The sequence below is a fragment of the Zootoca vivipara genome, chromosome Z1, assembly GCF_965207765.1.
Source record: "Zootoca vivipara chromosome Z1, rZooViv2.hap1.1, whole genome shotgun sequence".
NCBI classification, from domain to species: Eukaryota; Metazoa; Chordata; class Lepidosauria; order Squamata; family Lacertidae; genus Zootoca; species Zootoca vivipara.
The window spans coordinates 38,270,147-38,288,231 of NC_142583.1; the positions used below are offsets into that span (position 1 = coordinate 38,270,147).

General features: G+C 45.7%; 1 long non-coding RNA gene across 1 annotated transcript; it reads left to right on the top strand.

Moving 5' to 3' along the window:
• Nucleotides 1–8,215: 8,215 nt before the first annotated feature.
• On the top strand, nucleotides 8,216–17,486 carry LOC148687345 (uncharacterized). The gene is made up of 2 exons (XR_015947726.1): nucleotides 8,216–16,289; nucleotides 17,276–17,486. It is a non-coding gene; the product is annotated as an uncharacterized LOC148687345 (long non-coding RNA).
• The last annotated feature ends 599 nt before the right edge of the window (nucleotides 17,487–18,085 follow it).

The following is an 18,085-nucleotide window of genomic DNA, read 5'->3' on the forward strand; positions in this document are numbered from 1 at the left end:
CAAAAAAAGATAATGAGTGAGCAGCATGACCAGTCATTGGTAAGGAAGTAGAGAAGCCCCTCCCCTTTCCATGTTATCTCTCCCCTGATTTCTTCTTTCCTGTTATTTCTCAGAGCGCCCCCCCCCAATTTGGTCAGGCCCATTCATTGGAGCTTCTGCACTGCAAGACTTCCTGGCAGGGGTAGAGGTGGGGGGGGGTTTCAGACTGAGGGCCACATTTCCTTCTGGACAATCTTTCAGGGGCCGTATGCCACTGGTGAGAAGGGCCAGAAGCAAAAGTGGATGGAGAAATACATGTAAATTTTACCTTTCTATAGTCGACATACCCCTCTCTATATCCTCCACCCAGGGAAACAAGGGCCATCACATCCCAGCAAGGCAAATAACACTCAAGAAGGATGTGAAGCAAGGCTGGTGGGAGAGGCAGGTGCCTGAAGAGGAGTGTGTCTTGGAGAGAATCTTAAGAGACAAGTAGAGAGGCCTGGAACAACACATTTGGCTCCCAGGCCTGAGGTTCCCCACCTCTGCTTCATGGGCATAGCCAGAATTTTTTGTTAAGGGGGCAGAACCAATGTGATTGGCCAGTTAGTTAAGTATTTCTACTGTTTTACTTGATCAGGGAGGAGGGGGCACCTATGCCCATGCTCTGCTTTCTGGCAAAACTGCTCCATTCCCAAAAATATATTTGTCCCAATAAGGAAAGCACTCAACATCAATGTTCTGATTTTGCAGGGTATGTGCATATGCATGTGTTTCATTCCAGAAGGGGAAGGGGGAAGTGTGTGCGTCTTTAAGTCAGACCTGGTACTAAAAAACAATGGTCAATCCCTGAAGAAAAAGCAATTCTCTAATAACTTGAGAGCGGGGAGTAGAGCTCAGCTGCATCAGGCAACTCAAGTGGGTGGGTGGGCATGTCATGGAACTGGCAGGAAGACAGGAAGGGGGAAGAGGAAAGGATCCTAAGGAGGCGGGTGTAGCCGGGACTGGGACACACCAGAGCAAGAAGGGGATGACGACGGAAGTACTGACAGGCTGACAGAGGATGGCGAAGGGGTGGGGATCAGTGCACAGGAACCAGAGGAGCAGGAGCCAGAGCCAGAGCGGCCCCTGTCTCCATTAACAAGGCAAGCTCAAGGAGGCTGAGGCAGGCAAGGGCCCACAGCCCAGCTCCCTAGCTGGCCAGGTGGAGCTCGCTAGCTCTGGCAGGAGAGATGTGATTCCTCAGCTGGCTTGGAACAGGTGAGGGTCACGTGCCTCATCAAGCGCAGGTGCTGCAATCAGTGTGCAAAGGGCAAAAGGGAAGCAGAGCTGAGGTGCTTTATTTGCTCAACTGCCCATGTTGGACCTTGGCTTGGATGCACCTGGACTTCTATGGGACTGTGCTTCGGGTTTGACTCTGGACTGTATCCTGACTGCTGGACTTCAGACATGGCTACTTGGATTGACCCTGGACTGTGTTTCCTGACCTTTAGACTTTGCTTTTGTGGATTGACCCTTGGACTTTGGACCTGGAATACTGACAGGTAGGCCAGGGGTTCGGGACAGGGGGCATCAAAAGCAGCCCTGTCCTCCTCCCATACATTTTGTCTTTCGTGCCTTCTTTCCCTGAGTTTGCTTTGTCCTAGTCCTAGGAGCTTCTGCATTGCATGCCCTTTAGGCAAAGAATGATCTTCCATTCTGAAAGATAATAAGTAAAGCCTCTTGTACCTGTTTGCTGCTTTGCAGGGAGAAGGGGGAATGAAAAAGAGAAAAGTGCGTATGTGCATGTGTATGTATTCTTCTATTCTCTTCTATTGAGTGGGAGACGGGAGACAAGGAATATGAAGTAGCTTTAGGCAGAGCAATGTTTACTCTGATGTGCATGAGACCCATAAAACAGACAAAATGGCCAACTCTTGGACCCTGCACTCTGCTCTTTGTGTGGAAGCTGGTCCTTCCAAATATAGTGGTACCTCGGTTTAAGTACACAATTGGTTCCAGAAGTCTGTACTTAACCTGAAGCGTACTTAACCTGAAGCGAACTTTCCCATTGAAAGTAATGGAAAGTGGATTAATCTGTTCCAGACGGTCCGCGGAGTACTTAAACTGAAGTGTACTTAACCTGAAGCAAACTTTCCCATTGAAAGTAATGGAAAGTGGATTAATCCGTTCAGACGGGTCCGCGGAGTACTCAACCTGAAGCATACTTAACACAAAGTATGAGTGTAATTGGTTCTGGAAGTCCGTACTTAACCTTAAGTGAACTTTCCCATTGAAAGTAATGGAAAGTGGATTAATCCGTTCCAGACGGGTCCACGGAGTACTTAAACTGAAAGTACTCAAACCGAACCAATACTTAAACCGAGGTATGACTGTACATCCTCAAGCAGAATATGAGATAATTCATTTGTTGATGCTTCTCAGTGAAAAATTACAGGCTATAAATACATTACAAAGGACATGAAACAGGCAGAGTAAAGTACTTCTGAGACCTGTTTGTGTAAATGGAAGAGTGAGTTATGCATAGGCCACGTGAGCAAGGAAGACTCCTGAACACAGTGGCTTACTTCTGAGGAAAGAGGTGTTGGAATGTGTTGTCAGGACAGATGAACAACCATCATTTAATATATGTTTGTGTGTGATACCTCTTGATAGACTGAGAAGCCTGTGAATGTCTTGGGTTTTTGGTTGAGATGATCTGGCTCTGTTGCATGCCCACCCAGTTTCAGTCAGTTGCCAAATCTGGTTACTCCTGCTTGCAGCAGAATTCCTTGTTGTGGTTCCAATGTTTCAAGGCCTAAATCTGCCTCTGACTACTGTTAGCTGCCCTGGCGGCCGGGCCCTCCACCCCAGTGGACCCCAGCTGCCATGGCTCAAGAGCTTTGTGGAAATTACAGATTTTGATGAACTGGTCCTCTTGCTTTTACTTTGCTTCTCCCACAGTCCATTGTGAGAAAAGAGCATTGCCAGTGTATTCAAAACCTGACAATACATTTGGTGGTGATGGCTGAAGAAATGCCTGAGGTGATAATATCTAAGCAGAAGAGAGCCAAGATTTATGACTTCAAAAATGACTCCTGTCAGCCTGCTGTTCTTGGAGAACTCTGAGCTAACACACACTAAATGCTCTGAGAGGGATGTAAACACAAAACACACTTGCTCATGCATATTTTTCAGTAATGTTAATATAAATGACAAACTCTTATCAAGGGAAAATTGGTTCCTTTGTGGTTCCATATAAAGTTTAAGCATTTGTCTGTAAACTGTGCAGATTTCCATAATAACAGTAAATAGATCCCTAACTGTGACAAATACTTTCAAAACATTGCAATGGTGGACTAATATGCCAACCTTGCTGTGTTGGAAGCTTGCTGGGATAGCTTAGATGTCAGGCTGAGTGTTCCACAGCAAACACCTTTCTGAGAACCTTGAGGAGTCTGGAAGGGGAGCAAAAAAGCAAGACCTGTTTGGAAGCCAAAGTCTACATATTAATTTCAATTTGTGCACTCCGCGTATGACTTAGCTGGATCTTCCCCACTGTTTTTACATGAAAGACCAAATCAAATTGGAGGAGCAGTGTATCCTCAGTGAGATAAAGCATTATTATGGGTTTGGTGGGGGGGTGAGTCTGGATGATATTTGTGGGTCTCTTCCGAACTTGTGATGCTGTGTATCTGAGGGCAAAATCTATAATGGGAAACCAGCCATACCTATTCCCTTGTTATGGCAACAGCCTTAGCTGGCCAGTTAAGTACTGTTGTTTACATTACCTATTGCAGTTGGTTGATTCTACAGCCTTTTCTTCCATGACATAAAGGACGCTTCTAAAATGCTTGTCAGGGAGTATTCAAGGAAAAGAAGGGTAAATGGCAATTATTCCTTCCCACCCACCACCTACCCAAGATCCAAGTTTCTTAATAGCAAGCCTAGGGAAGAATGTTTGTATCTGCATCTCACCCACCCACCTGGAGACTTTTGCACGCATCCCCTCTCTCAAGAAGCAGAAATGAGGATGGGGCAGAAGTAAGTAATTGTGTTCAACGGGGCACCCATGACTCTGCACCAGCCTGACTCATTTCTGCCTCTTGGCCTCCCTCACCCACCCCTCCTGCTTCAGCTTCTGCCTCCGATTCTGGACTTCTTTCAACCCATAGCTGTCAACTTTCCCCTTTTTTTTGCTGGAAATTCCCTTATTCCAGCACCGTTTCCCACTGCTATCCTGGATTGTTAGATATACCGTAGACTGTCCCCAGGACAGGTGAGGCTGCTGATCCCTTATTTTCAAATCCGAAAGTTGACAGCTAATGTTTCAACCACAGGCTTTCCCAGCTCACTTCCTCCTCAAGTCTTCCTCTTCTTCCTCTGACCACTCACCATTGTCCCGCTACCACTCCCCGGGTGCTGATTCTTCTTCCCTTCATGGTTCCCCAGCTGGTTCCTCCCACCATTCCTCTGTGTCCAATCAGCCCATGACATCTGTGTAAAAAAACTTTCTCCCCCCCAACCTTCCACTACACAGGTACCACTCAGAGCAGTGTACAATTTAAAATCACGATACAATTATATAATACAACAATTTTTAAAAAGCATTATTGTGAGGATCAAATGACAGAATTATGTGATAGGCAGCTGGGGCTCAGATCAAAGACAATGTAGTGTAGTGGTTAGAGTGCCAGGCTAGGACTGGAGGGACCCGACTTCAAATCACCATGCAGCCATGAAGTTCCTTCAGTAACCTTGGGCCAATCACAATCTCTTGGCTTTACCTACCTCACAAGCTGCCGAGGATAAAATGTGAAAGCAGAGAACCATATATGCCACCTTGAGCTCCTTGGAGGAAAGCTGGGGTATAAATATAGAAATTAAATTGCCTAAGAGAAAATATGACTGCCAGGAAGAAAGGCTAGCTCACATGTGAGAGAGGGTGGACGCTCATGGAAAGGAGAGATTAAATTGGATTATTTGCCAACTGGATATGTGGCCCAAAATGTTTTGGAACCTCTTTTTTAAAATTTAGGTGAAAAGATAAATAAGGCCAGATAAATAAAGTTTTAAAATGTTAAAATTAATAAAAGCATGTAATCTGGTATTTGAATTCTCCCCTCCATTAAAAACTAACAAACTATCCACACAGAAAGCCAGCAGATTACAGACAAGGCTAGGCTAGAACTTCTCTTCCCAATTTGCTAGCTTGCAAATGGAGAGGAGTTATTTTGATGTAGATTTTGGTCATGCTGTTCCCTAGCATTCTGGAATGGTACCGTCCTAGGAGGACATGCTTTTTACTAATATATATAGAGAGAGAGAAACCTACATATGACATTCATCTCCTGTAGCTTCCTTCTGACCTTCATGACAGACAACCACCATGATCTCAAATGATGCTTAAATAAACACAACAAATAACTAGAAGAACCACTTTGCTTTGAGATAAATATGACACATGAAAGCAAGTTTAGTTCAAGTGTTTATTAGCTTTTCTTCTTCAGCATTTAATGTGAGTAACTTTTCACATATATGAGCCCTATTGACAATATGATGTAAATGAGCATAAAGCCTTATCAAGTCAAAAGATTTCTTTTTATTTATTTGTTTTGACAAGGTGGCTTCTTATGAATATGAATAATCCTGGGAGCCATGGCAATTTTTATTACAAAAATGAGATATCAACTGCTCTGTGTAAAACCTGACTACCCGTGTTTAGTGTCTCTCTTCAGCCAGCCGATTCCATTTCATCAAAAAGAGCATCAAATGGCTGCGAGTTGCATTTAAGAAGACAGAATTAGAACAGCTGTAGCAAAGACTGCTTTGAGTCAAAAATGTTTTACAGGAAAGCGGTATGAAAGAATCTCTAGAGAAACATATATCTTTGCCCCAGCGCTCTCCATTGTTCAAATAGATCTATAATTGTTTTATGAACAAAAGATCAGTTAAATAAGCTACCTTTCCTTCTTTCATCCTTTCTTCAAAATAAAAGCCATCAGATCATAGTAACCTATGTATATTTCTTGTATGTGATACAATATACTGCATACGAAGTAAGAGACCCCCTGATGAGGTTTCAGTTTGGCCAGCTTGGCCATGCCTTTGATATTAGGGGTAGGAAGCCTTAGTCCCAGAGAACAAGTGGGGTGCTCCAGAACACTCTTCCTAGCCCTAAGAACATTCCCTAGACCACACTCTGACTGGTCCTGCTCTGTAGCCTTCTCAAGTACTTTGGCCTGGCTGGAATTGTAATAATGCCTCCTGCTTGCCTAGATGGAAAGGTGTGGGTATAGAAACCTCTGCCTTTTGTGTAGCTGGAATGTAGTCTTCTGTAGACATACGAGTCTCATTCATTGCTCTGCCCAGTTTTTGCCTCTGGGCTCATCCACTTTTGTACCTGGCTCCATTTGCAACTGGCCTGGTGACCCTGGAAGGTTGCCCATAAGGGAATGCAGTTCTCAGAATTAAAGAAAGGCTTCCCCGTTCCTGGAATAAACAATACATTGGAAAGGATTCAGATTTGTGCCAGCTGCACCAAATCAAGTATAGATCTGCAGTATTGTTAAGTAATGCAAATTCTCACCCCTTTGTGCTCCATTACTTTTAGCCAGGGGTGCACAATCTGTGGCCCTCCAGGTGTTTATTGGACTACAACTCCCAAAAGCCCCAGCAAGCATAGCCAATGATCAGGGATGATGGGAGGTGTAGTCCAACAATATCTGGAGGGCTGGAGGTTGTGCACCCCTGCTTTTAGCAGTTCCATATATTTTAAATCAAAACACCTCGGTACTCAGCATGCACAAACCATGCCTCATCTAAGGCTACTTGAGATCCTACTTTGGCTCACTTGCATCAATTCACCAAGGTAGTCTTACTTGTGTGAACAACATACAATATGAGAAGGCAGCCAATGTGTCTCAGGTGAAGCAAAAGTCCATAATGAACCTTCAGTTATAAAGGTTGCTGTACCTTTTCCTCTCTGTGCATAACTTCAACTGACTCTTGTTAAGATGTTGTGTAACAGACTACCAAAAATTCAGGTCCATGTCAGAAATAGCCTTACTTGTATTTATCCAGTCAGGTACCCTGGACAGCTCCATATACCCAGTGACAGGGTCCTGTAGAACAAGCGCACTAGGCTACAAATCACATCATCAAACTCTCAGAAGTGCAGGGAATTGAAAAATGAACTGAAATATGGACACAGTTGGAATTGAGGGAAGTCAGTAGCTGAGGTTGAAGAATTTAATCCATCCTGAAGCCCAAGAAGTTTAACAGTCTGGCAGAAAGGCTTGTTAAACCAAAATGAATATTTCAATTCCTTCTTTAATAGGAAATAAATATTTCACTTTTTTCAAGTTCTCACTTTGCAAACTTTTTTAATAATCACAACTTTATTTGTTCTCAAAAATAGAAGCATGCCATTCAAACTTTCTTAAAATTAATACCGGAGCTTTTACTATGAAATGTGCAAGATAAACATCAAAACAGAAACTCCTGTTCACTGTGTGTCTTGTTCATGCCATTATTTATTATTTTTACTACTACTACTACTACTACTACTACTACTACTGTGATGTCATTTTACTCACAAAAGTGACCCAAAGTGACTTACACAACACAGCATAAACAGTGAAACCAACTACAACACACAAACCAATAAAAACAAAACAAAAAACCCCACATCTATACAAATAAAAGACAGGTCTTACAGAACTTGCCCCACAACTATGTGAAACCCTTCAAATTAAGGAACAAAGGACCAGGTTAAAAAATGGTTTTGCCTGGCACCAACTGCATATCCCTGGGGAGAGCATTCCACAAACAGGGAGCCACCGCTGTAGAGGTCTGCTCTCATGTTGACCTATTTGCTGGTGCCAGAGTAAATGGAAAGAGAGGAGTGTGTGAAGTGGGGGGGAAATATCCTGTGAAGGGCAGTTTCTCAGCAGTATTATTTTTGACTTGAACCTGAAAGGTTCATTCATATGTCGTGAGGTAACTTCTCTAGGCCAAGTCTGTTGTTATTGTTTAGTCGTTTAGTTGTGTCTGACTCTTCTTGACCCCATGGACTAGAGCACACCAGGCCAAGTCTGTTAGTTTTATCTGTTTACTCTTAGCCTTGGTTTGGGTTCATATGATTCCTTTGTTGCAATTAACTAAAGGAGGTTTTGCTTTGGGGTGGTTATTCTTCTAATTTCAAATTTTATTGCAAAAAAAGTTTTAAAACTTACACTGGTCTCTGATAGCCATGGCTATCCTAGCACCCTGATGATTAACTTCCTCTCTGTGCATCTCTTGTTTTGAGCATAAAGAAGCTGCCTTATACTGAGTCAGACCAGTAGCTCCATATAGCTCACTACAGTGGCTCTCCAAGTTTCAGACAAAAACATTAATCCCAAACCTACCTAAAGATAACTGGAGATTAAACCAGTGACCTTCTGCACACAAAACATACACCCTTCCACTGAGCTATGGCTCCCAAAACATTTGCATAGACACTACAAAAGTCTTTGACAGCATTAAAATACTTAAATATGTAATTTGTGGTAGTCAATATGTTCTGAAGCAGATTAATGAAGTACATATATTAGCTACATTGTTTGAATAGGAAACTGTTGTAATGGCAAAGACGACACGACTCAAGGCAGGTTGAACTCAATGGGAAGGCGACCAAGAGCAGAGCTCGAGCGCTTCCTTTTATTTAAAGCTCAGGATGACAGTTAATCATTACAATGACAGTGTAACTTCTAGCCAATTACAGCAGTGCAGTCCCATACAAGGTGATGTTTCCTGTAACGTCACATCCGGTCACTCCCTAAGACATCCTCCATAGCCCACGTGTTGTTTTGCCATTCCCTCTGTCCATGCTCCATGCACATGTCACTCTGTAAACACCCCCTCCTCATTCCCATTGTGTTGCCTTCCTTGGCTTGACCCATCTGGTTTGTCCTGATTCATCCAGTTCCGTCCAGATCCTCCTAGATCCTTCTAGCTCTGTTGTGACCTGTTGCCCTGCTGACCTGAGCCTCTGACCTGTCCTTCTTCACGTGTTTCCCATTCTGACATTAGTTTGCCGCGCTAATGCCCACACTCTCGAAGATCGGTGTGGCTTGCCAGCACCAGATCTCAGTCATTCCCACACATGCCAGCACCATTTCCTCGTGTAATCCCCACAGGAAACAAATTGCCTGCTACTTGGTACTCCTTGGGTCACCAAGTATGCAATCAATTTCCACCAGCTAAAAGTTATTCCACTGTCACCTCAGCTGCCCTCAGAGATTTGCACTACACTATAAGCTGGCTGTGTCCCAATGAATGGCTATGCTATGAAATCCACAACACCAACCAGCATGACAACAGGTGTGGTCACAATTTTGTCATCTGCATGGAAGCAACAAACCCATCAATGAGCCACTGAAACAATCATGAATTATTTTAACACTTGTAGTGCTTCTCGGGTTATCTGTGAAATGTCAGCACAAAACTGTCCACCTGGTGCCTACTGTAACATGATACAAGCTTCTTCATCTTGTTGACTATATGTTGTCATTACTCAGACACCTGTCACCTGGCCTATACTTACGCCTTCTGAGCACTGAGTAGTGATTATTCTCCCCATTTCCACTGCAGTACGAAGAGGCAACCAAAATGGTTCACTGCACATTGACCCAGGTTATCAACGTTGAACATCCAGATAAAAGACCATGGATGGATGGTTGTGATGCTCATCATTTCTTCAGAGAAATAACCTGGGTATTCAGCAAAGAAATGAAAGAAAATAAATTCATGGGTACACCAACAAATGAACACTCAAGACACGCATTTAAAAAATTACTTTAAAGGAGAAATGCATGAAAATACGTATAGTGGGGTTAGATGTATCATTTAAGGAAAAAACAGAGATTTGAGGAGTTACAAACTGTTAGAATATTTTCAGTAGTGTTTTGGTTTCCATTTTATTTGTTAATAAACTCAAAAGTTCTTACAAGTGTGGAGCGAAGAATGCACACACACAAGCTGAGTCATAGAACCTGCCACCTGAGATCAACTGGCCTCTGTGACATCCCCCCAACCACTGGCATTGGTTGCCCTAGATCTCTGGCAGGGGTCTTTCTCTGCTACTTCAGGTGCTTTGAATTAGAGATGTGAGAAATTTTAACATTATTAGGAGTGGCAAGGTCAGTGGGTAAGAACACACTTTCAATGCAAAAGTCCCCAGGTTAAAAGAGTCAGACTATTTTATGAACCAAGACTGCAATCCTGCAAATTTACCTGGGAATACATCCCATTGAAAACATATATGCCCACTCCCCATTAACTGAAACTTTACCCCAGTAGTGTGGACTGAGGCTGAGAGTACTGAAGTGAATATAAATATTATTTTATAGTTAATAAGTCTTGCAATAACATATCCATTTTGACAGATAATTCTGGGGTGTACAATGAAGTCCAGTGTCTGCCTTCTAGCAAATATAGACTTCAGATTTGCATTAACTCCTTTGGGTTCTTTTTTATTAGAACCCTCAATCCACTACTCGGAGTCGGGCAAAATTCTGCCTGTGGGGGCAGAGCCAGGTGCAAAATAGGAGCACAGGCAGATCCAGTTACGTACAGCCCCCATACACAGCAGTGACTTGCATACACATCTGTGCTACTACAGAGATTCTCAAATGGCCTAATTGGGGGTGAGGAAAAGCTTTTAAGTTTTTACAGATGGTTAAACAAGTAGGAGTCAGAAACAATTGCCAGTCTACTCAATGCCAATGTCAAGATAGACTGATGCCTTGGGCAATGTTGATCCTTCCCTGTCACTCGGTGACCTCTTCCTTCTTGCTTTTCTTTAGCGTTTGCCACTCTGATGTGGTAGGATTGCCATATTTCAAAAAGTAAAATTCCTGACAGCCGCTGGGAACAAACCCAAATTGTTTTGGGAAAACTCCCCCTAAAATAGTGATTTTAAGCTTTTAGAGCTGTTTCCACTGCTTTTTCCATCACGTTGCCATATATCCGGGTTTTCCCTGACATTTTGCCAATTCCCCCCTGACGTCATTTTTACCACCCAAAAACCAGGACATGTCAGGAATTTTCTTGGTGTACGGCAAGCCTACATGGGGTGGGTGGCACCTCTTCAGGGCCGTCCTCCACCTGGCAATGTATATCACTTTGGAAAAGTGCTCAATAGAACAGGTGGTCGTTCTAGAAGAAGGCATTGTTGAGTGGCAAGCCCTGAAGCATTTCTGTGCCATTGCTCCTTTGCAGCTGCAAATACTTTTTAAGGTTTAAGAGTAGTGAATGGTTCCAACTTAGGTTTTGTCACTGTTAAAACTTCAACCGGTATTCGGTGCAGCAAAGCAACAGTAGCACAGGAGACGATGGAGATACTTGGCTACCATACTCAATGCTCTGTCTCTTCTACCACTCATACAGCGACGGAGGAAGCCACTCGAGTGCCTGGGGCGGGGTGAGCCACTCATAGGGACGGGGTGCACTGTGGGGCCTCCGGAGTCTGCCTGCCTCCTCCCACTCAGTCACCCTACAGCTGGGGGGGGGGGCAGCAGGCAGACTGTTTGGGTAGCGCAGAGCCTGCGCACGCCCAAGCCACCACGTCTCTCCAAAGTCCATAAATTACCGTATAGCGTATATTCAACACAAAAAACAGTGGCAATTTGTTGTTGACAAAGGACAGCTGGACATATAAAGGGCCCCATTACCTTCAGTAGCTTAGGGCCTCATCAAATCAAACCTAAATCTGGCCCTGCTATGGGTGCATATGAGCCACAGGGACCCTTCCTGGTGCCTGCAAGGTCCCCTCTCCTCCCCCACCTTGGAATTAGACTTGAAAGAAACATTACTTTGTAGTCAGTAAAGTAGGTTGTGGTGTGTGCTTGGGTGTGATGTCCGTGGCAATTTTTCTTGTTCATAAATGCACCCATGTGAATAAAAAGGTTAGTGAACCTGGGTCCATAGGACACAAAGCATATGCAAATTTTATGCAAAGCTATGTCATCTTTTGCAAGTGTATTTGAGGGTTAAATCCATATAGAGCATACCAGGCCATGAAAATCCTGTTGGCATGCCTGCCTATGGCTTCTGAAGTTACCTTTAAACTGGGACAAGAGCGACTGAGTTACTTGCAACAGTTGAAGCTGTTTTGTATTTGATTAATTGCTTTTAACCCAGTTTTGTTGTCCGGTGTACCATAATATGGTGATGCCCTTTCTCCTAGTTTTACCCACTCTTTATCTCTGGGTGCTGCTGCACCAAATCAAGTCTCTTCAGTTTTTCTAAGGAATTCTTGCAGGTCAGAAGCAGGGCAAGGGGTACTAATGGATGCTCTGTGATTCAAACCTCCTCTCTGCACCCCTCTACTAAATACCAGGGCTTCGATTGTTTTCAGCACAAGTCAAAATGCTGCATGGATTCACTCAGCTCAGGCACAGCACCCTCCAGTTCAGCTGTGTGAAGTTGCCCTCATGCAAACAGTCTTCAAGAGCTGCCACTTGGGGCACAGGGATTGAGTCTTGGAATATAGACCTATCAGTGATTAGTATTGGGGTGTAAGCCCATCCCTGATGGGTTGAGGCCTCAGTTCTGGGGGAAGGTGGGCTGGAGCAGTGGCAGCTGGAACTGCTTCAAAAAGGGTGGTGCTTCCAGGGCTGGCCTGTGCATGAGGCAGCCACCTCAGGCCGAGGAAGCCAAGGGGCACCTCTGCAGGTGGCAAGAGGGGGACAGCATGCAGATGACACACAGGGCAACACCTTCCCATTTCTCCTTGCTGCTCTAGGCGCGCCTTTGGCAAGCTCCGCCTCGGGACCGCGCCTCGCCTGCCTGCTAACAATGGGCCGGCTGCCTCCCTCGCTTGCTCGCTCTCTCCCTCCTGGCTGGCCTGCCTGCCTGCCTCCCTCCCTCCCTCCCGGCCGGCTGTCCCCCTCCTTGGCGCCTCGGGCCACTGGCACCGTGTCATTGCCACCACGCGGGCTCCCGGCCTGCCTCGCCTTGACCCAGCCGCTCATCTGTCAGCGCGCTCTCATTCTTGTTATTTACATCTGTCTTTAGCATTCTAATTACTCGCTTTATTACTTTCGCCCGGAGGAATCCCGGAAAAGGCAGCCGCGAAGGAGGCGCCGACCAACAATAAAACGGCGCCCGCGGATTCCCGCTGCCTCGGAGGCCCCGCGCGGGGGAGGAGTCGCGCGCCTTGGTGACCTCGAGATGTCCTTAAATGGGGCTCATTCCTGCGGGGGCCTCCCTCTCCCGGGCGCCACATAGAGCAGAGTCCGGCCACGGCATGGTAACATAAAAGTATACCGGTGGGGCGCTGGGGAGAGATTTTATCACACGCTCACCATACAGGATCGATCCAGCCTGGTCGTCTGATGGAAAGGAGAGACAAAATACAGAACGAGAAAAGTTCGCTCCTCTTCTGCTCCCCAGCAGATTTGCCCTCGCTCTTCCTTCCAGGAGGAGACAGCGAACTGCCTGAGCTAATTGTGGTGATTTCATCTGTCAGGTGCATCAACGTGCCAAGAGGTAGAGAGGGAACAGGGAGCGCGCGGATCGATTTCCTCGGGTCGCTTTACGACGCCATCAGTCTCCCATTTTAAAACGTGGGGGGGGGATTTAATTGCTTTGGATTGGGAGCTGTTGGATACAAAGCTGCCGCGGGTTCGATCTAAGGCTTCGGCTTCACGGAACACAGAGAGGCCGACAAATTCCCCAGTAAACGGGCAATAGGATCGGGACGCAGAGAGCGTTCACGTCGAAGGGATTGGAGAGGAGCCTAATCGAGCCCAGGGCTCCTCCAGTTTAGCAAATCTGCTCGCTTTCTTGGTGATATTTGGCCCCCACGTGCTTTGTTTTGTACACCTCCTTGTGGCATTTCGCTCGGCCTAACAAAGGTATTGCCCTGATACTGAATTTTTAAATGTACCCTTTCTGAAGGGGGTGGATACATTTTCGATTAATCGGTCGAAAGCGAGACATCCTTTTTAAGAAGACCTGTAATCCTTTGATTTCCTCTTCAAATCCACAATGTCTCCTATCCCTCCTCTTCTAAGCAGATCTAGGACCTTCATCTCCTTCCTTCCCCCCGCCCCCCCCAAAAAACCCTCGTTTTTCCTTGCCTCATCTCTACCCTTCCTACCCCCTGAACTGAAGGAAGGGCTGGCGTGGTTAATGGCGAGTCACGGAGGGGGGCCCGGAGGCTGTATGCAGATTTCCCTTATTTATCTGAGCTAGTGAAATGCTTGTTGCACTCAGCGACAATTTAATGCCGGGGCTAATGGGCTTCCCTTTATTATCTTTCACTAACATAATATCCTGCAGGATAAAAAAAAGATGACAGAACGTATGGATTTTTAGATAAATAACAGGGGTTATTTATTGCCCTTGATGCTCTTCTGATGGAATGGTTGATAGATAATGTAATAATATGTACATAATTAAGAGGGCTTACTGTAGCTCCGTCAAATTAGGTTCAGCTGCGCTGGAGATGGACTTTCCCCCACTCGCTACAAGCAGCCACAAGAAACTCCGGGTGAATTCATGGTGGTGAATCCTCCCTCCCTGGCTCACTTGGGAAGACCCTAAGGCAGAGGAGGCACATACTTGGAGATTTCCAAGGCGATGATTCGCTCTTTTCCCGGCGGGGGGCGGGGCGGTGGTCGCGCCACAAGGGTTCAGGAGTGCCTGCACTATTGTACTGCTACCTTGTCTTTGTCCCTGCCTGCCTCCACTTCCTCTGTCATTTCCCCTGCGCAGAATTTTAGATTTTCATTTTATTTTTAGACTCCTTGGGGCACTGTCACTTTGTGTCCACAAGGGCGGCGCTATATAGATAACTAATATTGTGAAAAACAGCAACACCCCGGAGGGGGGATTCACCCTTTAACCGCGCTGAAAATGAATAAGGACAGTGTCCAAAAGATTAAAATTAAGGGGTAACTAACGAATGCAGACCCTTGTTATCTTGAGTGAGCGTTTTTTAGGTGTTAAAGACATTCTCACTAGAGGAATCGGTTGAGACATCTCTCTCTAACACACACACAGAGAGAGAGAGAGGGGAAGCTTCTACAAGGGGCACAGAAGGAGCGCAGGCTGTGCAGTCAATGAGGACTAGTATATTACGCAGCACCTTTTTTGGTGCGTCTCAGCTCCTCATCGTCGGTCCGGTTAGCTATGCAAACAGTGCAGGCCCAGGACTTCTGCTGCGCAGCTTTCCGAGTCGGAGGCTCTGGAGTTTTCCTTCCCTCTCTATTTTTCTTCCAGCAATCCTCTCGCCTCCTTTGTAACCAAGTCAGCCTCGCTCTCCCCCCGCGCGCCCCCTTGTTCTTGTAGGTTGTCCATTCAAGGCATGGCGCACTTGCTCTTCCAAACTCATCTAAATTACATCAATAACAGAGCGCACTCTTTAATGAGCTCTCAACTTTAAAGACTTGAAGGATATTAACAAGCCGCTTGACAAATGGTGCTTAGAAGCACATTAAAGACGCAGCTAATGGAGCGCATAATGACGGCTAATTTTCGATCAGATATAAATTAGAGCCCCAACAGTTATTTGCCTTAAGGACTTTATGTAAATGATCCTGTTCTGTATAAACTGGAAAGCCAAGAGAGCCCTGCCTGTTGGCAATCCTTGTGGAGATGATTAATAGAGCCGCAACCGAACTGGGCAGACAACGCGTGGCATTTCCAGCTAAAAGTCACGCGGGGGGTGGAGCAGTAAATATTGTGCCGGGCGACGCGGAGACAATGAGGGCGGCCGGAGGCTGAGCCAAGCAGGCCGAGGCCGAGCAGCCGCGACAGATGGGAGGACAGGGAGCTGCTCCACGGGAGGGGAGGGAAACACCCCGGCAGCCACGGGGGCTCCAGCGCTGCCCCTTCTGGCCTCCAGCCCCACTCACAGCCTCCCATCGTGCACATCCTTGCATCCATCGGGCTGGCTGTCCAGCTTCCCTTCTTCCCTTCAGATCCACTTCACTGCCTGGGAAAGTTGAGGCTTCAATCCAGATCCTGCCGTGGCCATGGTGGTGGGCAAGTCACCACCAGCTCTCTGACTTAAACATTGCAGCAGGTTTGTGGTGAGAAAAACACCCTTTGGTAGGCCGGGAAGCGCAGAAAACGCAAGCACGTGTATGCTGGAAAATGGTCTTCTCTTCTACCGCTGATACAGTTCTTATTCCCTTAGCACCAACAATGTAGCGGCTGATCATCTCTGGTTTCTTTCCAATGGCTTCACGTGAAGAGAAAGGAGATTCCAACTTCACATCAGGAAGAACTTTCTGACAGTAAGAGCTGTTGGACAGTGGAACAGACTCCCAGGAGAGGTGGGGCACTCTCCTTCCTTGGAGAAGCAGAGATTGGGGTGGTCATGGATGTTTTAGTTGAGATTCTGGCATTGCAGGGCATTGAACTAGATGACCCAACTCTGCAATCTTAAGATTCTATGATTCTGGGTGGAGAGAGAGCTGGAAAGCACCCAAGCTGCACCCAAAGGAATTCAGAGACTGTTCCCTACCTCACTTTCTACTTTTTAAAGATACTTGGAAGTTGTCCCAATTTCTGGAGGGTGAGATGGCCCTATTTCCTGTCCTGCATCAAGAGCCACAGAGAGTCTTGTAGCACCTTAAAGACTTAACACATTTATTATGGGAACAACTTTCCTAGAACAGAATCCTAACAGCTTATGCCATGACACATTTGTTAGTATTTAAGTTGTTGCAAGGCTTTGTTGTTGAATTCTTCTGAAAGCATGTTGCCTGTATTTTTGATGTTCGTCACACAGCCTCACAGCAAGTTCTCCACCACAACCAAAGATTGTGGACAAATCAAGGTTTAAAAGATAAAATCTACATATGCATGGGGATCTACCTGTCTGTTCGGAGCCCATACTCATGGGATATGCACACTCCTACCGTCCATTCTGCAAAGACGTCCTATTCTTACCCACTGTGTTACCTCACCTACCAGCAACACATCTAATCCCAATGCTCTGGGCTTTCTTTAACTAGCTCCATGCCATTCAAAGGTCTTATGGACTCACTGAGGAGGCATATAGAGTTGCTGGGCCTCCTCTCAACTGACTGTGAATGGCTTATCTGGGAAAGAAAGCTGCCCGCTTGCTCTATTGACTCCCATCCTACCAGGTCCATAGTTCAAAGGGTGAGTCCTGGGGATCTGCACATCTCTGGAAATCTCTTTGTTCCCTATTAAAGTCAGGTGTGTTAGAGAACCCCTCCTCCAATCACCTATCCTAACTTGTTTGTTCCCTTAGGCTGAATGAATTATTTTCTGAAACTTTTGTGTTTTCTAGACCAGGAGTTCTGTGGCCCTCCAAATGCTGTTGGACTCCTATCAGCCCCAGCCAGAGTGATCAGTGGTCAGAGATTATGGAAGATGTAACCCAGCATCATTGGGAGGGACAGATTCTTCATCCCTGTTCTATATGATTGAATATTTATATCTTATTTTAAATAGGAAGTGTGATTTGTTAAAAAATAAAAGAGAAACATGTTTTAAGAAAAGAGATTTGTAACTCAAGTGTTTCTTAACAGGTGCTTCTGAAGAAAGAGTTCATCCCTTGCCACAAAGTACTGACCCTCTCCCTACCAGTTTTCTTTATATAAAGTCCTTGTCATTTCCTGTCTGCCCCGGGGTTGTAACTCATCCAGTCTGTAGTTATTGGTGGGAAGCATGTGCTTGTATATTATAGAGGAGGAGGAGGAGGAGGAGGAGGAGGAGGAGGAGGAGGAGGAGGAGGAGGAGGAGGAGGAGGAGTTTGGATTCGCTATCCTGCTTTATCACTACCCTAAAGAGTCTCAAAGCGGCTAACATTCTCCTTTCCCTTCCTCCCCCACAACAAACACTCTGTAAGGGGAGTGAGGCTGAGAGACTTCAGAGAAGTGTGACTAGCCCAAGGTCACCCAGCAGCTGCATGTGGAGGAGCGGGGACCGGTTCCCCAGATTAGGAGTCCGCCGCTATTAACCACTACACCACACTGGGGGGAGTCGTGACTTTAAAAAAGAATATGTGGACTTTCTTTCCTTAGCATTTCTAACTTACCTAGCCTATCCCCTAACGGTTCCTAGGAAGAAGGTTGTCGGTCTAACTATTCTCATACTT